At 42.7% G+C, this 25,604-nt stretch overlaps 1 long non-coding RNA gene across 1 annotated transcript in view; it reads right to left on the bottom strand.

Annotated features, from left to right (window-relative positions):
* Nucleotides 1-297: 297 nt before the first annotated feature.
* Nucleotides 298-25,604, bottom strand: part of LOC311072101 — a 114,580-nt gene continuing 89,273 nt past the window's right edge. The window contains exons 3-4 of the long non-coding RNA XR_014603973.1: nucleotides 1,459-1,546; nucleotides 298-673 (exon numbers count right to left, since the gene is read on the bottom strand). This is a non-coding gene — a long non-coding RNA (uncharacterized lncRNA). The remainder of the gene's footprint in view (nucleotides 674-1,458; nucleotides 1,547-25,604) is intronic.

Here is a 25,604-nt window from a genome sequence, read left to right as displayed (position 1 = left end):
CTTACTGGTTGGTAGGTGATCAAATACTTATGTCATGCAATAAAATGCAAATTAATTATTTAAAAATCATACAATGTGATTTTCTGGATTTTTGTTTTAGATTCCGTCTCTCACAGTTGAAGTGTACCTATGATAAAAATTACAGACCTCTACATGCTTTGTAAGTAGGAAAACCTGCAAAATCGGCAGTGTATCAAATACTTGTTCTCCCCACTGTAGATTCTTGGGTGAATTTTGGTGATCTCAGCATGAGGGAGAAGGAATGGGGGAAGAGGGAAAGATTAGAGAAGGGAAATGTAGATTAGGATGATTCTGAGGTGAGATTGCATCTCGGATGGTGCACAAGAGTGAGTTCAAATGTTAATTTCCTTTGCTCTCTCAGAGAGTTGCCCTCTCTTCCAGTTCTACCAGAAAGACCCGGGAGAATAAATACTGTGACAATTATACATTTATTAACAGTCCAGCAAGCAATAAAGTTCTTTGGCGTAGGCCCCGTCCGTAGCTCGCAATCCGAGGGTCCGGACTCTGCAAATCCTGCCTGAAGACGAAGGCAGGAGCACAGCCGACCCCCTGTGAGGTATGGGAAGGGACCAGCCTGGTGGTGGGAAGGATGGAAGGAAGGATCCATCTTGGAGGTGGTGGGGAGGATGGAGGTGAATGAAAGCGTCAGCATCTGCGAACTCAAACATGTGTAAGTACCAATCTTTTATACCACGAGTATTAGAATATGATTGGATAGATGAGAAGGTAAAGTGACGTAACAATTGTGTCTTCCCAGCAGAACTTATGCTAAAGCTTTCATTTCTTCCAGTTTCTCCAGTCTTACACAGACATGAAACATGCTCAAGTACATCTGAGAAAATCTTAAAGGGATTGTTCACCCCAAAATGAAAATTTTGCCATCATTTACACACCCTCGTGTTGTTCCAAACACTTGTTACTTGCTTTCAGGGAACACAAAAGAAAAGGTTCAGAATAATACAATGGTCATGTTTTTCAATGCAATTACAGTGAATAGTAATTGAAGCTTTCAAGCTTCAAAAAAGGCAAAAGAACCATAAAAGTATCATAATATTATCATAAAAGTAGCCCAAATACTTGTTTGCTATGTTCAAAGTCTTCTCAAAATATAGCTTTGTGCGACAAAAAAATAACCACATTTTTGTTATATTGAAGTTTAGTTATTCACTATTAATATCCCTCTCCACAAACTGTTGCAACTGGATCATTGAGTCCGTGAGTTGAACTCGACAACCAGATCAGTCTGATCCGTAAACAAATCATTCAGACTGTTTTTGTGAGCAGGATCAGCAGATTCATTGAAAAGATCTGATTCAAAATAAAGATGTGTTCACAAATTGCTACTTCTCTCATGAACTCTCACCAAGTAGAGCTAGATTTCAAGATTTTTGTAAATAATATATGCAAGTCATATGAACCAATTTAAAGAATACTTACATGTAGCTTTAGCATCCTTTTTGAACTCAAAAGCCCCATTCACTGCATAAGCATTGAAAAATGTCTTGAAATGTTCTCCTTTTGTGTTCTGCAAAAGAAAGAAATTCATACTGTATGTCAAACATTTTTATTTTGGGGGGTGAACCAATTTTTAAGATGCATTCTAATGCCTTCCTCTTAGTCGACCACTTGCCTAAGTGGGTTTTTTTGTGTAATGAAGGTCATAGGTTGGGATGTGTGAAAGCACTGGGTAATTGCTGTAGCTACCTCAGTCTTTTCACCATCAAGGCTAAGGAGATGCCCTCAGATGGGAGACATGTAATAGACAGGGTTCATCAAAAATATATTTTTTTGTGTTCTGAAGATGAACGAAGGTCTTGGTTTGGAACGACATGACGGTGAGTAATTAATAACAGAATCGTACTTTTTGGGGCAACTAACCCTTTAAATAATGTGTCGCTAAACTACTCACATAGGCCTCAGTCCAAGAAGAAATACTACCTCTGCTAAACAACAGATTGATGGCTTTCAAACACCCCCAGAGAATGTTCTCAGCAGACGCTCAGACTTTTCCATCTCTTCAAACTTCCCCAAAACTAGAACATTTTGTGCCGTGTACTCTTTACATGTTTCCCCAAATTTCCCAATGCGCTAATTATGATGAAACACATTTCTTTTTTCACATTCACAAAACACTTGACAGGAAATGTTTCTGCTTTTCGTATTCAGAATAATTGCTCCAGTATACTGATGAAGAAAAATAGGACTGACAGTATGCGTCTGCATGTAGATGGAGATGAAGAAAAGGCTTTAGCGTTACCATCGCCAACAGGCAAGCAGCAACAGTTTCACATTGAATTTCATGAGCTTGTGAGGTCGCACGGTCAAGGTCATTGATAGTTAATTGTTAATTGCAGTTGAGACGAGATATTAATATGGTAAATTGCTTTTATTAATGATGTGGAAATCAAAATGTGAGATGTTTCTTTCCATTCACAGCTCTCTGCACTAATAGGTTACAGATAAACATATACTGCATAGCTTTGGTCTCTTTGTCACTTGCAAGGTGAAGTTTAGGTCCTAAGAAATATTATTGATGAGCTGTTGGTATCCTTTTTCACACAATAAAAAAGATAGGAAGGCATTCAGCCACAGCTTTCACTCTGTCTGCACTGGATGCAAGCGGTGCAGCGCAGCGTGACATGTCAAAACAAAACTGCTCCAATTATATTCAATGAAGCTGTCGACACTGGACGCACCCATTTCTTTCTCTAGTGCACAGTCACTTTATTTTCCCTGCTCAAGGGGAAAAATTGACAAATATCATGCATCAATTAATTGCTATGTATTTTTTTTAACCATATGTATATGCTATTGTTGCAATGTTAACAATTAAAATAATTACTATACAATTTTTATAAATAAATAAATAGTTATGGTGAACATGCTGACACTACGCACCATGAAAACTCATTTTTAAAATGAATTACACTTAAAAATAAATGTGCCAATTGGAACCAAAAAGGATTTTACAGTCTGATGCATCTTTTAGTTCTACAAAGATAAAAAAAAAAATTATCCACAAGTTTTACAGATAGCCATATTTCTACAGACAAGTGCACTGATCGAAGAACATACTGTACTGTATGTACAGTGACATCAAAATAATCTCCAAGAAAACCACAACAGCAATGCAGGAACCCTATAAAGTGAAACCACTGAGAACCACTGAAGAAATAGTATTATTTTAAGAGCATACAATATCTGCTTTCAAGGGCTTTGAAACTGAATGATGAGAAACCGAGGACAGCATGACAATATTTTCAAAGAAACGCACACTATTGTTTGGACAAAAGTCCATATGTATATGGGATAATTATGTTCTCTTACGAGAGTTCTCTCGTACTGCGTTTGAAAAACGCTGTGGGAAAAGGTCTCTTTTCACGAAATACTGAAGCAAAATTATCCTTAATTTTCATAAATGTAAAACGCATTGCAGCAGTGCACAGCTATGGCGAGACGGCTCGCTCGCTCATAGGCTGTTCTGCGGCAACTGCATTAGCCTATCGAGCGAGGGCTGATGCAACATCAGGCCAATGAGAGCGCTTCGCGCGCTCCTCGCCACATCCCGCCGAAACGGGTGTGGCAGTCCCCTATAAAAGGAGCTCGAGTAGGCTGATTCAACTGATTTTCATCTCTTCAGCGAAGCGCACGCATCGCTGGATCACGAAGAAGCTAACGCCGTCGAGAACAAGCATCTCAGCGGGACGAGCCCTTGAAGCTGCTGGCCTTCGCCGCCTTCTACAAGCCGTACCTGCTGCGCTTTCCGGCGCTACATATCCTTTTCTGCTCTGTTTGTGTGTGTGTGTGTTGTGTTCTCCGAACACTCACCCTCTAAAAGAGCCGCGTCTTTTTTAAGATGCCATCCTGTGGTTCGTGCCGAGCCCCACTCACCGAGGGAGACCGCCATGTCATCTGCGTCTCCTGTCTGGGTGAGGATCACGCAGCGCTCGCGCTCGCTGACGGCGGCTGCCCTCACTGCGAGCTTCTGCCGATGGTGACTCTGAGGACTCGCCTCGCGCACTTCTCCGAGCCTGCACGCCCTGCCGCGATGCCGCGCCGTAAAAAGCGCCGCTCGCAACGGGCCCCGGAACCAGTTCCGTCCCGACAAAGCTCGCCGGTTCGCCCGCCTGCTTCGCCAGCTTCCCCCGAAGCACTTCCCAGTACACAGCGACCGCAGTCTGCCGCCGCTTCATCCGAGGGAGCCGCTTCTGAAGCTGAGTCGGTGGATAAAGATTCCTGCTCTCTGCTAGCATCGGGCAGTGAGGATTGGGCGAGCTCTGCGGATCTCACGCCTCCTGCTTGTAAGCCCTCGGCTAGAGCTAGCATCGAGAGGGAGCTCATGCGGGTACTCGCGCTGGCCGCGGCGAGCCTCGGCCTCGAGTGGTCTGCACCGAAGCTCCCCTCTCGCACCCGGCTGGATGGTAGCTTCCTCCCTGGCGAGCGTACTTCTCCGGAGTCTAAGCCCGCACCCTTTCTTCCTGAGCTTCACGAAGAAGTGGCTAAGGCATGGAACGCTCCGTTTTCCACACGGACACGATCCTCGGTTTCACCAGCTTTCGCTTCCGTGGATGGTGCTCAGGACCGAGGCTACCTCTCCCTTCCGCCGGTGGAACAGGCGATAGCGACCCACCTTTGTCCGCCCTCTGCTGGACGGCGGACTAAACCGGTGTTGCCATCCAAAGCCTGTCGAACAACGTCGACGCTGCTCACGCGGATCTTCTCCGCCGCTGGGCAGGCTGCATCGGCTCTACACACCATGGCCACGCTACAGATCTTTCAGGGCGATCTCCTCCGTCGACTGGACGAGATAGGACCTGAGGATGTCTGCATCGCGGACCTGAGAAGCGCGTCGGATCTCTCCCTCCGCGCTACAAAGGCTGCAGCACAGGCCGTGGGACGGTGTATGGCTTCCGCTACCGTAGCAGAAAGGCATCTCTGGCTGACGCTCACGGAAATGGGTGACTCAGAGCGCAACGCGTTCCTCGATGCCCCGCTTTCCCCCGCTGGCCTCTTCGGATCTTCTCTCTCCGAGTTCGTGGAGAGATTTTCCGAAGCCCAGAAAGCGTCTCAGGCTTTTAAGCACTTCCTGCCGAAGCGCTCCAGCTCTACAGCGGCCCGTGAAAAACCGGCCTCACGGAGCTCTCAGCCTCAGCCCCCGCCTTCTGCATCCTCTTCACAGCGACAGCAGCGCAGCTCTCAGCCCCGCTCTCGCTCTACCAGCCGCCGCCCCACACACCGCGGGCCGCGGCCGAGGATCACGTTGAAGCCGGAAGCCCCAAAGAAGTCCTAGCACGCCTAGGAAAGCGCAGGTGTGTAAGCCCCGTTGCGGCCGGGCCCTCACCAAAGCGCACCGCTGTCTTAGTCCCAAGATTTGCGACTGCTTCAGTGTTTTCTGCAGTACACAAGCCCGCACAGCTGCCCGCTTGCCTGCACACAAAAGCCGTTTTTACGGCTACCCAGATAAATCCCGAAAAGAGTGTATTTTCTGGTGTCCCGGCCACGGCCGATGGTGCTATAAACGTAGTGCTGATGCCCACTCCTTTGTGCCCATCCCTACACAAAAGCACAGCCCCGCACACGGGGCCCGCGCTCATAAGATCGACTCAGGTCGATCGCGCTCTAAACATAGTCAAAGTGCCCACTTCCCAGTGCCCACAAACACTATGTCTGGCAGATCACAGTCTCCCCGTAAAAGCGGGATCTGTGCGCGCCCGCGCTGCTCACACAGACAGCGCGACCAAAGCAGTGAACGTGCCCGGTCCCCGCCCACGTCCACCTGCAGGCTACATGAGTCCCATGCGACCTTCTCAGACCTCCCTCGCTCAGTTAAGCACTGTAACGCGGTCGAGGATGAGCGCTATGCCCGCTGTGTTAAGCGCGCTCCCCGCCTCATATGTCACAGGCGTAACGCCTATGTTATCGCACCCCGAAGCACCACTGCCGCACTGCGGACAGAGCGAGCTTCGCATTCAGCCCCTAGCCGGCCATGCAGATGCGTGGGCCGCGCTTCCAGGGGTTTCAGACTGGGTGCTAGACATTATAAAGAGAGGCTTCTCGCTACAGTTTTGCCGACGCCCCCCCCGCTTCACAGCGCGCGTCGAAACCACGGTGAATTCAGAAGCAGCACACCTGCTTCGTGCCGAAATATCAAAACTGTTGAGCAAAGGGGCGATACAGCATGTACCCCCAGCTCAAAGCGAAAGGGGGCTATACAGCAGATACTTTCTAGTCCCGAAAAAGGACGGAGGTATCAGACCCATTCTGGATCTAAGACGACTAAACAGAGCTTTAGTGAAACGCAGTTTCAAAATGCTCACGACCAGAAAAATCCTCGCGCATATTCGCCGAGAAGACTGGTTTATGTCGATAGATCTGAAGGACGCGTATTTCCAGATACAGATAGCGTCACGTCACAGGCGATTCTTGAGATTCGCCTTCGAAGGTCGGGCATACCAGTACACAGTCCTGCCTTTCGGCTTGTCCCTGGCACCTCGTACGTTTACGAAATGCATGGACGCAGCGCTCGCCCCCCTCAGACTCAGAGGCATGCGAGTGCTGAACTATTTGGACGACTGGCTGATCATAGCTCAATCGCGATCACAGCTCGTGGAGCACAGAACCATGTTACTCGATCACCTCGAGAATCTTGGTATTATGATCAATTGGACAAAGAGCTCCCTGAACCCCAGTCAAACTATCTCGTTTCTGGGTGTCGTTCTGGACTCGCAGTCCATGACGGCGCGGCTGTCAACACAGCGCGCGCTGCACATTCAGCACACAGAAAGAGCCTTTCGCTGCGGTGCGACTACCACGCTCAAAAAGTTTCAGAGGCTGCTGGGTCTTATGGCCTCAGCAGCATCGGTTCTCCAGTTGGGCTTGCTTCGCATGCGCCCTCTGCAGTTCTGGCTAAAAGCGCGAGTGCCTCTCAGAGCGTGGGCACTTGGCCGATTACGCCTCAGAGTCGATCAGGACTGCGTGGCAGCCCTGAGACCTTGGGCGGCGAGCGATTGGTACCGTTCGGGTGTAAGCCTGGGGACTCCCTCGAGGGTGAAAGTGGTGTCTACGGACGCATCCACCTCGGGATGGGGAGCGCTGCTCGAGGGCAGACCGTTCTTTGGCCAGTGGTCAGAACGAGAGAAGCTCCATCACATCAACTGCCTAGAAATGCTAGCAGTTCACAACGCGCTGACGCGCTTTTGTCCCCAAATCAAGGACCAGCACGTCGTAGTCCGCTCGGACAACACGGCCGTGGTGTCCTACATAAATCGCCAGGGCGGTCTCAGATCCAATATTCTGTACAGGCTGGCCAAGCGCCTCCTGACATGGGCTCAGCGCAACTTGCGCTCGCTGAGAGCAGTGCATGTGCCTGGGGTCCACAACCTGGGTCCAGACAGACTGTCCAGGAACAACGTTCCCACGGGCGAATGGTCTCTACACCCACAAACAGTCCAGCTGCTGTGGCAGAGATTCGGCAGGGCGGAGGTGGACCTATTCGCGTCCCCAGAAAACGCTCATTGCCCCGTGTTCTTTTCAAAGAACGACAGCGCGCTGTCTCACATGTGGCCGCACTGCCCGCTATACGCGTTTCCCCCAGTCTCCCTCCTGCCTCAGGTATTAGAGCGAGTCAGGGAAGTGAAATGCCCAGTACTGCTTGTAGCACCGTTCTGGGCCAGCCAAGCCTGGTTTCCAGCCCTGATGCAGTTAGCAGACTCCGCCCCGTGGCCGATACCTTTGAGGAGAGATCTCCTCTCGCAGGCCAAGGGCTCGATTTGGCACCCACATCCGGAGTTGTGGTCCCTTCATGTGTGGGCGCTCAACGGGTATCCGTTGACCTCACGGAGGGAGTGCTGAATACCATCACTCAGGCTAGAGCACCGTCGACCAGGCGGCTTTATGCCTCGAAGTGGTCGGTTTTCTCCAGCTGGTGTGCTGCTCGGGGCCTGTCACCCCTCGATTGTGAGGTGACGGAGGTTCTCTCCTTCCTACAAGAGCTGTTGGATAAGGGCAGGTCCCCCTCCACGCTCAAAGTCTATGTGGCGGCTATCGCAGCGTTCTCGACAGCAACGCTAAGCCAGTCACTAGGAAGGAACGATTTAGTCATCCGCTTCCTCAGAGGAGCTAGGAGGCTGAATCCCCCCAGACCTCCTTCAGTCCCGATGTGGGACCTTTCTACGGTCTTGGCGGCCATGAAAGGTGCCCCTTTTGAGCCTATTCAAACTGTCAGCCTCAAACATCTGTCGTTCAAAACAGTGTTTTTGCTGGCCCTAGCTTCAGTGAAGCGCATAGGCGATCTGCACGCGCTCTCTGTGAGCCCAGCGTGCTTAGAGTTTGGGCCTAATGACTCCAAGGTCATACTCAAACCTAGACACGGTTATGTGCCAAAATCCCTCAACACACCGTTTAGGGCTCAGGTTATCTCCCTGTCCGCCCTACCGAGTGAGGAAGGGGACTCGAGCTGTCTTTGCCCCGTTAGGGCTTTAAGAGCTTATGTGTCCCGCTCTGCTGTCTTCAGACAGACTGAGCAGCTCTTTGTCTCGTTCAGCGGTCGTTCCAAGGGAGCAGCTGTTTCGAAACAGAGTCTATCCAGATGGGTAGTTGACGCCATAGCGCTGGCTTACACCACCAAGGGCCTTCAGTGCCCCTTGGGCGTGAGAGCGCACTCCACGAGGGGCGTCGCCTCATCGTGGGCCTGGTCTAGCGGGATTTCCTTACAGGAAATATGTATGGCGGCAGGCTGGGCCTCACCGTCTACATTCATAAGGTTTTACAACCTAGAGGTTCCCGCCTTGCAGGCAAAGCTGCTTTCGGTATAGTCGAGTCAGCTGTCTAGCCCGGACACTGATTTCGCAGGCGCACAGCGCCCCGGAAAATTCTGGGCAGAATTGTGTAAGACCCACATTTCCCACATTAGCCAGGCCTTCCCCTGCCTATGTGACGTTATATCGCGTCTGAGGACGCAACCTTTAAGGGCGGATGTCCCCCCCCCCTTTTTTATCTCCAGACTCTCTGAGTCTACCTGGTGATTATGCACTGTATATCTGGACTGGCTTCCAGTGATCGGTGTCTTATCCCAGCACGCACGGCGTCTTACAAGTGGTTCCCGCAGCGTTTTTCAAACGCAGTACGAGAGAACTCTCGTAAGAGAACGTACTCGGTTACTAACGTAACCTCGGTTCTCTCTAGAAGAGGGAACGAGTACTGCGTTCCCTGCCGTGCGTACGGTTCGCTCTGGTTCGCTTCGGCGATGAAAACCAGTTGAATCAGCCTACTCGAGCTCCTTTTATAGGGGACTGCCACACCCGTTTCGGCGGGATGTGGCGAGGAGCGCGCGAAGCGCTCTCATTGGCCTGATGTTGCATCAGCCCTCGCTCGATAGGCTAATGCAGTTGCCGCAGAACAGCCTATGAGCGAGCGAGCCGTCTCGCCATAGCTGTGCACTGCTGCAATGCGTTTTACATTTATGAAAATTAAGGATAATTTTGCTTCAGTATTTCGTGAAAAGAGACCTTTTCCCACAGCGTTTTTCAAACGCAGTACTCGTTCCCTCTTCTAGAGAGAACCGAGGTTACGTTAGTAACCGAGTACGTTTTGCAGACTCCCAAGGCTATAAATTACCATCTGTGAATGTTTTTTTCTTACCATTACCAAGAATACATTTAAATTTCAGTCAGTGAAGTGAAAGGGCATCACCCAATGACCTGTTTAATAGGCGCTAGATAATAACCAGGGTCATGTTCCATTCATTAATATTTTAGTAAATCTAATGGCCTCTCATATCACAAATCTCATCAAGATCTGTTCTTCACAGAGCCCTGGCTCAGGCACTTCTACAAACATCTAGGCTATGTATTAATTGTAGATTAATTGCTGGATAATCTCAGTCATTCTTTTAACTAGAAGCCAGCACGACAGGTTATTAGATAATGCTATTAATTGGAAGTGTTATGCGTTATGACGCACATCAATGCATGCAGCAAAATAAATACCTGGAACAAAACAAGTGAACTCGATAGATCCTTATCTGATCACTTTGAAAAGGAAGTCTGATATTTTTTAATGAATGAGTCAGACCAAAGCCCATGAAACTTTAACAGCCAAACATTAAAGTCTCAGACATCTGAGATAGAGTTACTTTGGAATGACAAGTGAAACCATTTAAAAAATAAATCACATAATTTATTGAGAGTTTACTCACAGACCCTAGCAATAACATGCAACAATGTATTAAATTACATCAGACGGGGTAATGCATGTTTTTTAGCAGTATAATATATGCAAAGCACATGCAATAATAATGTGTTGCACGCTTTTTCTTATAGCCCGCACTGCACCAATCTAGCAAAAGAGCACAGCCTGTTTTACAGCCTTCTGTTCCCCAGGTGCTGTGTTTCATTGCACAGCCTTTGTATAATAAATGATCGTCTTGTGCTTGTAAAGTTTGTTTTTATCAGAACCAAATGATCTAATTACCAACACACTCCAAGTATATAAATACCTTCATTTGAAAACAGTAAACAAGCAAGCCAGGAGCATGCAACAAAATCTCATAAACGAGCCACTTTATCAAAAAGCTGCATAAAATCAATATATTTTATAAGCTATGGGATAAGCAAGTAAAAAAAAATTGCATCATTTATATCTGTAAAAACTGCCTAATTCCTGCTATTCTCAACCTTATGTGTCATTTCTAACGTCACTAAACGGAATTGCAAAATTAATGAACACCACCCCCATCTACCATTGGTCAGACACACAGATAGCCCGCCCCAAAACATGGTTTCTTTAATGCCCAGCAGTTATCTACATACAATGTATTTTTTGTTAGTAATTTAATATAATATATATTACTATTTTAAGCATACTAAGTTAGGGATAGTATAAAGTAGTTTAACATTTGAAAGACACCCCCACACACACACAAACACACCTTCATGTTCTGTTGTAATTATTTTAATGTTTAGGTCCCAGAGGTCTCAATGATGTATGTGGAAACATAATAAAAGTAATAGCAAAATGAAACTCTTATTCTCCCTGCAGATATATTAAGTTCCTCTGACCTAAACAAAACCCAGGAGACTGTATTACTGATACTGTATTAAAGCTATGTCCCTCTGTTTTACCACAAAATGTACGTATAGTACTATCCTTCAGAAATAACTTTATCTTATTGTATTTTTCCACATTGACACATTTAAAATCAAAATAGACAACAAGCAGAAGCGTATACCTGATTGCCTGATGAAATACACAGTATAGGATTCAATGTTTTATATCCTGGGATCTTTGAAACACCAAACATACTTACTGTAATTTATATAACATTTTTATGGAGAATATGTTTTATAATGACAAAAGATTAAGAAAAGTTGTGGCCTGAGGGACCCCATACAGAACATTAGGATTAATGTATAGGTGTTAGCATGTGACATCTGTATAATGATAAACTAAGCTGGGAAATAGGTACAGCTAGTTAACATTCAACTTGCATAACTTTGGTGTTAAGTTTTAAACTGAAGGACAGATGAGAGGATGGATATGCATCCTTACATTTTAGCTTCCATCCAATCAGACGTCATAAATCAGACGTAGTGTCCTTGTTTGCTTCAAGGAACCTCATTGACCTCAAACAGGGCAAACATTATTTAGAGTGTTGTGGAATAATGAAAATTTAATCGTTCATTATCCATTTGGCTAATGTCACGGAATGTGCACAAGGATATTTCTAATCCTCGCCCACTCATTTCATGACAAATGATCTGTGACAAAACAGACAGAATTTAGGGGGTCTATTATGGCTCGTGCTTATGAATAAAGCTGTCTTAACAGAGCTCAGACAGCTGCTTCGCCATTTGAATAAGACACCTTTTTGCCTGAAACAAAAGAGGAATTTCCAGAGGAAAATGTGGTGATTCTGGAACAGTTTCGAATAAACTCCCCAAGATATTAATCAGCGTGACAGAATCACCTTTGCACCATCCAAATCTACTTAATCATAAGCAGGATTAATGATCATTACTGTTATCATTATCAGCATCATCATGTTTAAGGAGCCAATGTCAACATTTGAGAGCAGAGCCAACAATATGACTTCTCAACGCAAGCAACGTTTTATTTCTGAGCCAGTAAAACCGTAAAGGGGCTCATTTCCCATAATCCTCTGAACAAACATCATATTTCTGTCTGTGTGTAACCTGTGATCAAATGTCATATTTGGCAATGAGGGGGTCTTTGGAATGTTTGGATACGTGGTCTTGAATCCCAAGAGGAAATCATCGCGGAGAATGTTACATCTTCAGTTTACCTCCTGTCTGAAATCCCAACCGCGCTGGAACATTTTCGGATTTTCTAACCACAACAGAAGAGCAAACACAAGGTTTTCCTTGAGTAAAAATACTCAACATACATCAATCAACGAAGTTCTCCCTCCTTTAAATTAACTTAACTTTTATGGACACCAATCAATCTTAAATCATAACCTGCAGTGGGGGTGTATTATATAAAATTTGGGGGATAAAAGAGCAGGGGAAATATACAACACTGCAGCCCAAAGCAGTCCATGAGGACAAACAGGTTTGTATATCACTGATTCACAGCCACAGACATTTCAAAAAGAGAGGAGAAATGGCTGCCTGTGTGGAGGTTATCAAAGTCCTTTCATGTGCCTGTTAAATAATGAATACATGCTGATACTTAATCTGTCACCTCTCAAAGATCCATTATTCATAAGTACAAACACTGTCTGAGAGAAATACCCACCTGCAAGGCTGGGATAAAACTGAATGACAAATACTATTCCTCATTTTATGAGCACTCACACCTAAAACCACATTCACATTTTTAAGGAGGGCTTTGTCTAATTTTATTAGTACTGCATAACGGCATGCGGATAGATAAATATTATTAATCCCCTTCTTCTAAAGACCTCATTTTGATATGAGCGTGGTTCTGCAAAAAGCATTTCTCCAACACAGACACAGAACTTAATTCTCAGCATAACGAGCAAAACAGTCCTCACCTTTCACCATGAAAACGGAAGTCTGTTGATCATGCGCATAATAAATCTTGCACAATATTGTGTTTTAATAAGTGCAGGCTTGTGGAACTGTGTCTGGCCAGCAGGTCATCTCTTTGTTCTTCAGGTGCCCCAAGAGGCCGAAATGTGATGCTAACCTGAGGGTCAGTCTCCCAGGAGGAGTTTGAAAAGAGTTGATTGAGAAAGGAGAGTGTCGGTCTGAACAACCGAACAAGCAGGGCAAGGGTTACTTCGTGGAGGCAGAGAGAGAGAGAGAGAGAGAGAGAGAGAGAGAGAGAGAGAGAGAGAGAGAGAGAGAGAGAGAGATAAAGCAGAGAACCAAAGTTTATCGAGAGAGTCTCTCAGCTCCTGCAAAGGGATTTGGATGTCTCAGTGCATAAACGAAGCTATTAGCTCTCTCATTCACAAAGGGTTTGTAAATGTTTGTGCCCTTTCTGCAAAATGTTGCCTGTTAGAATGTGGAGATTATAGCATTTCTTATAGTAATATAAAAGTCTTGTCATATTCCATAGCATTTTAAAGGGATATTTCACCTAAAAATCAAGCATAGTGTCAGTTTTGGCAGGTCACGTTAGTCAAGCTCGCATCAGCTGATCCATGTCTACCTATAGGAATACGACGCCTATGACTGTATACATATATAAGCTTCTTCAGTATTATCAGCAGCTATCGTGTTTCTCAGGAGCGAATTACCCTCCTCCATCCCCAGCTCCTCCTCTCGTCAGTCAGGATTTGGTATTCTGATTCTCCCTGAATCAGACTAAAATTCTCTAATTATGTCATACATTAAAATTAATTAATGCAATACATTCATGTTGGTTCTGTTCTGTTTACCCTAAGGGAGGTTATTGCTGCTCTCCCTGCTCTTATCCATGCTAGACTGCATGTATGCGCAGGGAGTTCTTGCCCAGAACAGAACCATACCGCCAATCCAAACTGTATGCTAATTGTCAATCGTATTCGACCATAGTGGTCCTGACAGAAACGAAAATTTATTCAACCTCATGTTATTCCAAACCTGTATGACTTTCTTCTGTGGAACACAAATGAAGATATTTTTCAGTCAGACAGGTCCAATTACATGGTAGGGGGGAAAAAACCTGAAAACCCCACAGAAGAAGTCATACAGGTTTGGAACACCATGAGGGTGAGTAAATAATGACACAATTTTCATTTTTGGGTGAACTTTTCTCCTTTAATCAACTATCACTTCAGGATGCCATCGTCCTCCTGCAGGTTAACAGTGTAAAACTGTTAAACTGCAAAAAAAGGAAAGGTTTACCATAATGCAAGACTGTTAAAATGTAACACTACTAAAATGTTTCAAACAGTTTTAAAGAAATTGCTGAGAAAAGTCATTTAAAATAAATGAATTAATGAAGCCAGCATGATGCATTGAGATTGAGGCCTCTCATTAACAACCACATTGTAGCTGTTATGTACACTGGATCATTAAAGTGTGGATATGGAGCAGTGACACATACTGCACAATGCATACTGGGAACTTGCAAGCAATAGGACTAGTTCCCAGACAACATCTATGGTTTGTTATTGGGATTATTAGAATGCTTCACATTTTATAGTATGTGTGTACAATACACGCTGAAAACATGGATCTCTGCTTAAGATTTAAATATCAGTGTCAACTTCTCTCAAACGGTCTTGAAAATACAACCTTTTTTTGTAAACATTGTAATGTATGTTCATCTAAATAGCTGAGTAAATTTGCTGGTTGAACACCTTTGTACCTTATCTACCCCATAAGTAGCTTTTTGAGGGTGCTGTTCTTTGCCAAGTTGTTGTGCCCTTAAAGATAGGTGATGTTATTTCTTACTGCATTTTGTGAAACTATCTCCTAAATGATCATACAGTAATCACCACATTGTTTGTTGATTTTTTTAGTCTTAAATAAAGATAAAGACTATCTAAATAGTAAAGTTTATGTCTTGCTCTCCTGTTTATATATCCATGACATTATCTTCTCTATTTACCCACTATGAGTTCAATTCTGAAAGCCCAAGCAGTTTTTAGAGTATTGATTTACTGTGAAAATCCGAACGACTCCAGCAAGTACAACCCTCCTCCACACTCGGCTTGAGTTAGACTGCTACCATGATGTTCCATTAACATGTATCGACCAATGAATTAAAATATCACAACTCCAATCTACACAGCCTTAAGCGGACGCTGTCGGTATAGCGGTAAAAACGCACAAATGCCGAATCAATAAGAAATAAACTCATGCATAGCAATGTGACTTTACAGCTGAACTTTTTTGACAGCATTTCACAACATGCTCCACAATGCGTATACATGCATGTCAGTCAGTGTGATTAATTTGTTTACTGCACTGAGGGTCATAAGTGACACTCATGCTGTGGCTCAGAGATTTTAATGTAAAGCTCGATATTATAAGCCTGCAGGCATGGAAAACTTGCTGCTTTGACTTTACTTGTGTCACAGGCAGCATGTCAGATTTGGTTGTGCTGCAGGGTGAGATGTGGGCCGGCGTGAGACTGCTGACATAACAATCCCAGTACCGGCAACACATGACAGGTGGCTCTCGCCACTGTGCTTGTGCATATATCACAGGGAAAAAAGAACCCTGTCATCATCACTGAACAGTTGTGGAGCATGCTAGCTTGCAGTATTTGGACTTGCTGTTCTGAGTGCTGAACGTCGAAAAAATGCATTTCATCAGATGTTTCATACATTTAAGACCTTATTTGTGTTACTTGTTTACTTGTTTATGGTCAGATTCCAACCAGTTCTTCTAACCTGTTCTCACTCTCAAGGCTTATGCAAGAACCCTGTAGACACTAAAAGTTTATGTTACAGTTCTTATAATGGATGAGCTGTAACCCTGGCAAGAATGTATTTATTTTTTGTCAATAAAAATAAAAAAATTAAAAAAAATACTACAGCAACAACACAAACTCATGATATCCTGATAATTTTGCTGGAGAAGAAAATGTGCCCACGATTCAATTTTACATGTTTATTTCTGAACAATGATGCTTATATTTATAAAAACATAAATAATACAAACCACATAAATAAATAAATATAGCTGCAAGCAGCAATTAAGGGGCTGAGCAAGCACCACAGAGGCAGAATGATGAGCTAAAAATTAAGGGAGCATCAGACCAACTGCAAAAAATAGTACATTTGGAGACAACTTTAAGCTAAATCGTTGAAAGCCCATAAATACAATTGCTTGTAATGTCACATAATTGCTTATTACTTTAGACCAATACGTGGCACTGACACCAAATTGATCTGGTGTGGTCAGTGTTGAGTGACTATTACACACAACGTTTGGTGTCAAAATGTCAAATTGTGCCAGAGATACAGCCTCAGATGCAGTTTGGCATTATGCCATCAAATTCCTTGATGGTATACGAAAAAGGTTTTGTCAATCGACACTTAAACCATTATTTTCCGACACGGGCTGAAGACGACTTTCGAATTTCGTGAAAATGGTCAAGGAGTTTGAAAAAGTACAAATTTAAAGAAAATCAAAATGGCGGAAAAAGTAGGGTTTTAAAGAATGGCAGACAGGAAGTTCGGCCAACTATGGCAAAATTGGTATCTATATTTTTGGCATTGACCCAAGGAATCTGTTGAGACCAGTTTCATTATAATAAGCATGCTGCACCGAATCTAAAGAGACCGGTCTCGTGACTTTTGGTCAAACTGTTCAAAATTTATACGTAAGCAAAAAACATATTTTTATATCTTGTAACCACTAGGTAGCACTGTGCTGAAACTCTGCAGGTAACCTCAGGCCGTGGTTGTCATAACATACACCAATTTGGTAAGAATATGCTTAAGCGTTGCAGAGATATTGCCTTATGTCCATTTGACGTGCTCTTCGTTAAATTCATTCACACGTTATTCGAGAACAGTTTGATGAATCAACTGATGAATTGATTTTTGTGGGCATGGTCTGAAGTTGATCTTATAAAATTTTCACGGAAATTGGAGTGACGGTTTAGGAGGAGTTCGAAAAAGTAGGTTTTTAAAGAAAAAACATTTGATATCCAAAAGGCGGACAGGAAGCTCAACCGACTATGGTACAATTGGTATCTATGTTCTCAGTATGACTCAGAGAATCTATCAAGACCAGATTCATTAAAATAGGCAAAACTAATCAAAAGCTATTAGAATTTTTTTTAAATGTGGTTATAATTATTGACCACAAGGTGGTGCTACCCCAAAATGCTCATAAAATATAGCATTTTATGCCAAAATTCAAAATGGCCGACCCCCAAAATGGCCAACTTGGAAAAATTTGAGATCGTTCGACTCAGCATGCCGTCCTGAATCTAAAGACCAGTTTCATGATTTTTGGTCAAACTGTAAAAATACTATTTTTTCATATCTCCTGACCACTAGGTGGTGCAGTGGCAAAACACTGCACGTACCCTGAACTGTCCTTGAAAAAATGTGACACTTAACCAGAGCACAAGTACAGAAATCCAAGATTAAAACAGTAACCTAAAGCTACAAACTAATAAATGTCCATGACCTCAAATTGAAAATTCCATCTCATCTTTTCATCATCATGCATAGAAAATGTTTTTAACCTTTATAATTCAGCTTACTTTGGAAATCTAAGATAGGAATTAAAAGCATTGACACATTTTACAATATAAAATTATTATAATGTTGTCAGAAATTCATCTCACAGTGCAAAAATGTTGATCCGCTCATCAGCAAGATTTCACATCAAAAGCATTGGAGTTACTGTGGCTACATTACTAGTGCTAAACACTCACAGTATCTGATGCCTTTGGAGTGACAACTTGCTGGTTATTCACAACCACATTCTGAGATGTCCAACTCATTTCTGCTACTCTAATAATGCATTATATATTTGTTTAGTGAGGCAAAATATTTTTAGCTATTAAAAATGAATAAAGAGCTGCTTAAATGCAAACATGGTGATGGTAGACAAGATTAAGCGCTTCTCAGTGGGAGGTAATAGTGAATGTATTCACTCACTCAAAAGGGCAAATTATTGCTGAAACAACTGCTCATTTATCTGTGTGCCCCCCATCGGGACACAATTTCTGCATCACAGTAACCATGTGCATGAAGTTATGGAGAGAAAAAAATGGAAGACGGCGGCATAATAGTGGTAATGTAGAACATAAATTTAGCCCCATGATTCTGCGGCATTAATGAGCGTTTATGCGTGCCATATTTTCCATGTGCACACATGCAGAAAGCTCTTCAATATGGCCAACATTTGCTGCTCTTAAAGCATGTTGCAAACACTTGGCAATAAAAACATATTAAAATTATTTTAGAGTCAAAGAGGCTCTCCGCTACATAACCAGAATCATTTTCAACTTAATGAGCTTGCAAAAAGTCAGGGAAACGTTTGCAAGCTGTAAACGCAAGCTGTTTTCAACCTAGAAGCTAAGAAACAAAGCAGCATAAAGCCCAGAACTTCCAAAACAAAAGGGTGGAACGAAACCCCATTATGTCCCAATTAAACTAATAAGGATCACCAAAAAAAGAAAAGAGAGACAAATCTGTCGTTATTCGACTGCACCGAATCACTGAGCTGAACAGTTTGTGAACGATTCAAGCAGATCGATTATGAGAACACAACCAACTACTGTAATTCGTTAAAAAATATATGACTCACTACGGAATCTGACATTGCTTAGTCTCTCATGAACATAGAGAATCTAGGGTGGATGTTTCTCACACAAAGCTATTCTATGGCTTCAGAAGAGTCATAAGGATGTCTTGTTAAAGGGTGAGTTCACCCAAAAATTTAAATTCTGTCAGTAATTACTCACCCTCATGTTGTTCCAACTCCATAAGACTTTCATTCATCTTCGGAAGACAAATTAAGATTTTTTTTTATGAAATCTGAGAGCTGGCTCACTCCTTCATAGGCTGCTAGGTAATTGATATCTGCCAGCCCAGAAAGGTTAGTAAAGACATCGTTAAAATAGTCCAAGTGACTACAGTGGCTCAACCTGAAGTTTATCAAGCGACGAGAATACTTTTTGTGCACAAAAAAAACAAACAAAAATAACGACTTTATTCAACCATCTCTTCTCTTCCATGTCATTCTCCTAAGCTGTTGACGTATAGTGTAACAGCGCAGCGCTTCTGGGTTGTTTGTCAGAATGTTGGCTCACCATTGGCCAGCATCACACGCATCACACACATGACCAGCGTCGGCCTAGTTATAGTGAGCCTACGTTCTGACGTACAACCCAGAAGCGCTGCACTGTTACACTATGTGAACTCACTCAGAGGCCCACACAGAGGAAAATGAGTAGTTGAATAAAGTCGTTATTTTTTGGGGGGGTTTGCGCACAAAAAGTATTCTCGTCGCTTGATAAACTTAAGGTTGAGCCACTGTAGTCACTTGGACTATTTTAACAATGTCTTTACTAACTTTTCTGGGCTTTCAGATGAAATTACCTAGCAGCCTATGAAGGAGTGAGCCTTAAAAAAAGTATAAATGCACTTTTATATTGTTTTTGAGTCCATTTGTGTGTCCGCAGTGTAAAATCAATCCACTCCATTTGTTATTTTCCCATAAGTCTGAAACAGTTGCTGCGTCTCAATTCTTATATTATCTGTCCTAAATAGTATTCGAAATTAAAAGTAGTGTGTCGCAAATCATAGTATGTTGAAATGAGTATTCCAAATATACCCAGGTGGTCTACTTTTTCCGGTGTCGACAAATCGGGTCTTCGCTCGAAATCAGGTCTCTATCAGTTAATGATTATACTAAGCACATACGAATGATATTAATTTAAAATATGTATAGGTTATAGTGCATTTTTTTTCTTTTCTTTTTTTTTTCACTTAAATAAACTGTTCATAATTAAGTAATAATTAAGTGAATAAATGAACATCATTACATTATTTTTATAACTGAAACATTTGGACATTTAATATGTAAGTACATTAAAATGATTGTGAAATACATGTAGATGTAAATGCATGTATTATCTTATGATAAGATGTGCAAATGTGTGTATAAACTATAAGCTATCAGGCTAATCGGGTATCTGTATACTTTTCTAAAACATAAGCAAACTAATACAGACATTAATGGTCATTATAATATAGTTCAAACAGCATTTATAATAGGATTTTGTAGGAATGGTAATTAGGCGCTAAAGAGAGTGCCTATTAAAAGTAATTTGAACCGGATCACTCGGGGTCCAACAGAGACTCGATTTCGATGAGGGCCTGATTTGTCTGTCACTACCATAGACAGTATATAAACTGGACACAGCGACCCCATTGGATTCAACGGAGACAAGTGAAGTCAATTAGAAGCACTCACTTCCTGATGGTCGAGCGTACTGCGCAGACTCAAACTGAGCTTGACGACGTAGATGTGACGTGAGCAACCCGTCTGTCTTCTAGTAGCTGTGCCAAGAGAAATCTGAATCATTCCCTTCCGAAACGTGCAGAGACGGAGATCGTGAGTAGGAGGTGTTCATGAGCTAGGAGCAGGAGAAACTTTTGCTAAGTATTCTGATTAATTATTTTGTCATTTTGCCTCCACGTCCCCCCGATTGCCCGCGAGCTTCTCCTCCTGTCCATACGGTAATTTTTCTACTGTGCGACAGAGAGTCGCGTGGTTATGATGCAATCGTTAGCCTATTTTTACAAAAACTGCATCTACGGGGCCATAAAGTAAGATACAAGGTAATGGAGCCTTTTATACATTTTTCGTGTTTCTTTAGAAATAAATAATGGACAAATGGAGTCTTTAAACGCCTCAGATGTGAAGTTATTCGCTGTCAAAGTGACGCCAAAATGAATGGGAGTCAATGGAATGCTAACAGCAGGTGATGGTCCGCTAATCAATGGCGGCGCCCGGGGAAGCTTCAATATTTTATGAAACCCTGCCCCCCTGGTCATTACTCGATAAGCTAATATTGCCCACAACCTATTGCGCGTTGGACGAGGATTCCATGAGAACTACAAATACGTATAAAAAATCGTAAAAAAAACTTCAAACTTGGCGAATGTGCGACGGTTAAGCAGAGCGGTTTAGATAAAGGGATTTGAGTTATTAATAATATCTAACCTGACAAAAATATATATATTTTTTTCAACAGCATTGTGAATTTTTATAAAGATGCCTTTGGTCACTAACTTTTAAATGCATCATATGCAAACAAACATGAGGAGAATTCTCCGCATGAAAGAGCCATGATTGGCAGTTCTACGTGCCACTACATTTCTCTCCATAACGGTAGGAAATTGTATTAAATTGAATGTGGAGGATTTTAACTGTGACAAGATGACTGACAGGGCAGTTTAAACGATGACAGGATGCATGTAACTAAGCCACAGAGTGTCCGTGAACCCTCTGATATCAATGAGGAAAACATTATTTGTGATGTTTTTCCTGCTTAAAATTGGACACTATAACAATATCAATAAACATTTTCATTATTTTCAAATTTATTTATTAAAAGTTTGTTGCCTCAAGGCAACACTGTACCACAATGGTCTAATTAAAACATTTGACATTTTCATGCAGAAAAAAAAAGAAATATATTACACATTTCATATTTCAGAGATATATTACACATTTCATATTTAATAAAAAGTAACATTTGACATCCAGCTGTTGCTCTCATGCAACATTATACCATTGTAGCAAATTAGCTCAATATACAGTGGGGAGAACAAGTATTTGATACACTTCCGATTTTGCAGGTTTTCCCACTTACAAAGCATGTAGAAGTCTGTAATTTTTATCATAGGTACTCTTCATCTGTGAGTGACAGAATCTAAAACAAAAATCCAGAAAATCACATTGTATGATTTTTAAGTAATTAATTTGCATTTTATTGCATGACATAAGTATTTGATACATCAGAACAGCAGAACTTAATTTTTGGTACAGAAACCTTTGTTTGCAATTACAGAGATCATACGTTTCCAGTAGTTCTTGACCAGGTTTGCACACACTGCAGCAGGGATTTTGGCCCACTCCTCCATACAGACCTTCTCCAGATCCTTCAGGTTTCGGGGCTGTCGCTGGGCAATACGGACTTTCAGCTCCCTCCAAAGATTTTCTATTGGGTTCAGATCTGGAGACTGGCTAGGCCACTCTAGGACCTTGAGATGCTTCTTACGGAGCCACTCCTTAGTTGCCCTGGCTGTGTGTTTCGGGTCGTTGTCATGCTGGAAGACCCAGCCACGACCCATCTTCACGACCCATCTTACTGAGGGAAGGAGGTTGTTGGCCAAGATCTCGCGATACATGGCCCCATCCATCCTCCCCTCAATATGGTGCAGTCGTCCTGTCCCCTTTGCAGAAAAGCATCCCCAAAGAATGATGTTTCCACCTCCATGCTTCACGGTTGGGATGGTGTTCTTGGGGTTGTACTCATCCTTCTTCTTCCTCCAAACACGGCGAGTGGAGTTTAGACCAAAAAGCTCTATTTTTGTCTCATCAGACCACACAACCTCCTCCCATTCCTCCTCTGGATCATCCATATGGTCATTGGCAAACTTCAGACGGGCCGGGACATGCGCTGGCTTGAGCAGGGGGACCTTGTGTGCGCTGCAGGATTTTAATCCATGACGGCGTAGTGTGTCATTGACCAGGTCCTGCCGTGTAGTTCTGGGTTGATCCCTCACCTTCCTCATGATCATTGATGCCCCACGAGGTGAGATCTTGCATGGTACCCCTGACCGAGGGAGATTGACCATCATCTTGAACTTCTTCCATTTTCTAATAATTGCACCAACAGTTGTTGCCTTCTCACCAAGCTGCTTGCCTATTGTCCTGTAGCCCATCCCAGCCTTGTGCAGGTCTACAATTTTATCCCTGATGTCCTTACACAGCTCTCTGGTCTTGGCCATTGTGGAGAGGTTGGAGTCTGTTTGATTGAGTGTGTGGACAGGTGACTTTTATACAGGTAACGAGTTCAAACAGGTACAGTTAATACAGGTAATGAGTGGGGAACAGGCGGGCTTCTTAAAGAAAAACTAACAGGTCTGTGAGAGCCGGAATTCTTACTGGTTGGTAGGTGATCAAATACTTATGTCACGCAATAAAATGCAAATTAATTACAATGTGTAATTACAATACAATGTGATTTTCTGGATTTTTGTTTTAGATTCCGACTCTCACAGTTGAAGTGTACCTATGATAAAAATTACAGACCTCTACATGCTTTGTAAGTAGGAAAACCTGCAAAATTGGCAGTTTATCAAATACTTGTTCTCCCCACTATATATATATATATATAAAATTAATCATAACAAATTATTAATTAATTATAAATATTTGAATTAGTTTTAGAATTGATTGTAGCAGAATTAATAGCACAAATATTTAATCAGTTCATCCAATGAACGGAAAGCATAATCAGTTATCAATTCTAGGAAATAAATTATCTTCCTGGCCAAGAAAGAGTAACCTTTTCCAACTAACGTAAATAAAGTACTAGCAGGGTAATAGCATAGGTATCGCTAGATCAAGATGTTTAAGTGACTTTGTTGTTTTTGTGAGTGGCAAACACTGAGACAATAAAGCGTGGATATAATGGTTTAATGAACGAAACTACGGTAGGCTACACTCAACTAAACTAAGCAAAGATTGTATACAGAATCAAGAAAGTGAAGAAAGAGAGAGAGAAGAAAAGAGAATGGCAATGTTACAATCAGTTAACCACAACCTACGAGGAACATCAGAGAATCAGGGTCACCTTAAAGGGGCACAATAACTTAGAAACGCATTGACTTCGGTTGCTGAACAAGTCCAGATAGATTCTTGAGATTCTTGATGATTTTGCCAGGAGTGCGCTGAAGTGTTCGTTTGGGTTCTTGGGGTGGTCCACATTGAATCCAAAGAAATTAACTTGGTCCACGTTGAATCCAAAGAAGTTAACTTGAAGATGAAGTTGCCAAAAGAAGACAGGAAAATGTTGTCTCAAAGAGATCGAGCCAAGATCTGAACTAATCAGACACTCTTAAAGGTCCTCTCAGTTCACACCCGTTTGGTGAGGTGACCAATTAAAGATGACCGGGAGAAAGTCTTTGTTCCCTCTTATCCCCATTTGCATGTTCATGCTGGCATGGAGAATTTGAGCAATCTTTACACAAAAGTATGGTAAAAATATTTATGATGCAATTTATCATAATATGTTGTACACCATTGATTATGAAATCAAAAGAGGATTCTTTTGAGACCAAGAAAGAGGGGATTTGAAGACATTAAAGCAGTGATACATCATCTTTGGATATCAACATTTGAAGTTACTCTAACATAACTAAAGAATCATAACTAGGCTAATAAAACATAGGGACATGCATAAAACACAGGAGAAATACTAAACATTTGGGAAAGTGTTGTAAGAATGGAGTCATTTGTGTATTGGAAGTTTATCTCTACAGTCTTTGACCAAGTGGCTAGTGCGGTCTGGTCTCCAGTGCTGTCTTTGAGGGTTGCAGACACAGTCTCTTGCTGAGATCGTTCAGGGGAGCAGAGGTGATAACGGTCTTTGAAGAGAACTGGTTTGAGGGCAGATGACAACGGGAGAGGGGGAAGGTTATATGATGTCTAGAGCATTTTGATTAAGTCCATTCGTCACACCATCGTGGAACACAAGTATTACCAAACCATCATAAGTTATCATATCAAAACATGACAATCAGTGTTTTTTCAAGGTAAAACATTAAAAACACCATAACCTTATCCTAATATGCACCTGCGTACACAAGCACATACACACAAAATATCCTTTCTCACTAATATTACCTCACTGCTTGTGAAAGTTGAGGAAGCATATTTTGAGCACTGCACTTTTACAATACCTGAACAACCTGGGTATTTGCATCGCCTCTTTCTTTCAACCCAAACAGGCCAATGACCTGTCTGATCAAAGCCAACCAGCATTGATGGTCATGGTTCTACAGGTGGTTTTGGATGCTTTTCAGGTTGTTCTTCCTATTTTTCTCCTGCATTAAATCATAATATGTGCAGATATAGTATGTGGATTACTATTCTTATCAAAAATCGAAATGTACGTCACATTGGAACAGGCCCCGATAGCGACTGGCGTCAGAATCTGCCCTATTGGCTTAGCTCCTCCCCTGAGTGAGCTGTACCAGAGAATGTCTAATAAGGGGAGAACTTCCACTCTTCCGGCTTCTGAACTGGTTGCAGTTCCACTCTGGTTCCATATGAGGGCGCTCTCAGGACGAGTGCAGAATGAATGGAGGTCTATGGAGCTATACCCCTCAAAATCCACTTTTCTCAGGATATAATTTTTTGTCTAGTAATTTGAATGTTGTATTCGAAAGGAGATGCAAAGAAATTACACATTGCTGGGTGTTAGATTTTTAAGTCACTTATTTGCTTTAAAAAGTCTTTTAAAATGTCAATGACGTCATACACATCGTACGACCAGAGATACTGCTTTACGGCAATCCTTCAGTCGCTTTGGTGCTTTCGTGCTCTGCACTTTCTTTTCTCTCGAGGCATCGACAACACAGCTGACACAGGTAAATACGCGTGCTAGAAGAGTTTTTG

The sequence above is a fragment of the Abramis brama genome, assembly GCF_963993115.1.
Source record: "Abramis brama genome assembly, chromosome: 21".
NCBI lineage: Eukaryota > Metazoa > Chordata > Actinopteri > Cypriniformes > Leuciscidae > Abramis > Abramis brama.
Note: the sequence above shows the minus strand (reverse complement) of the source record. Positions and strands in the feature narration are given on the sequence as shown.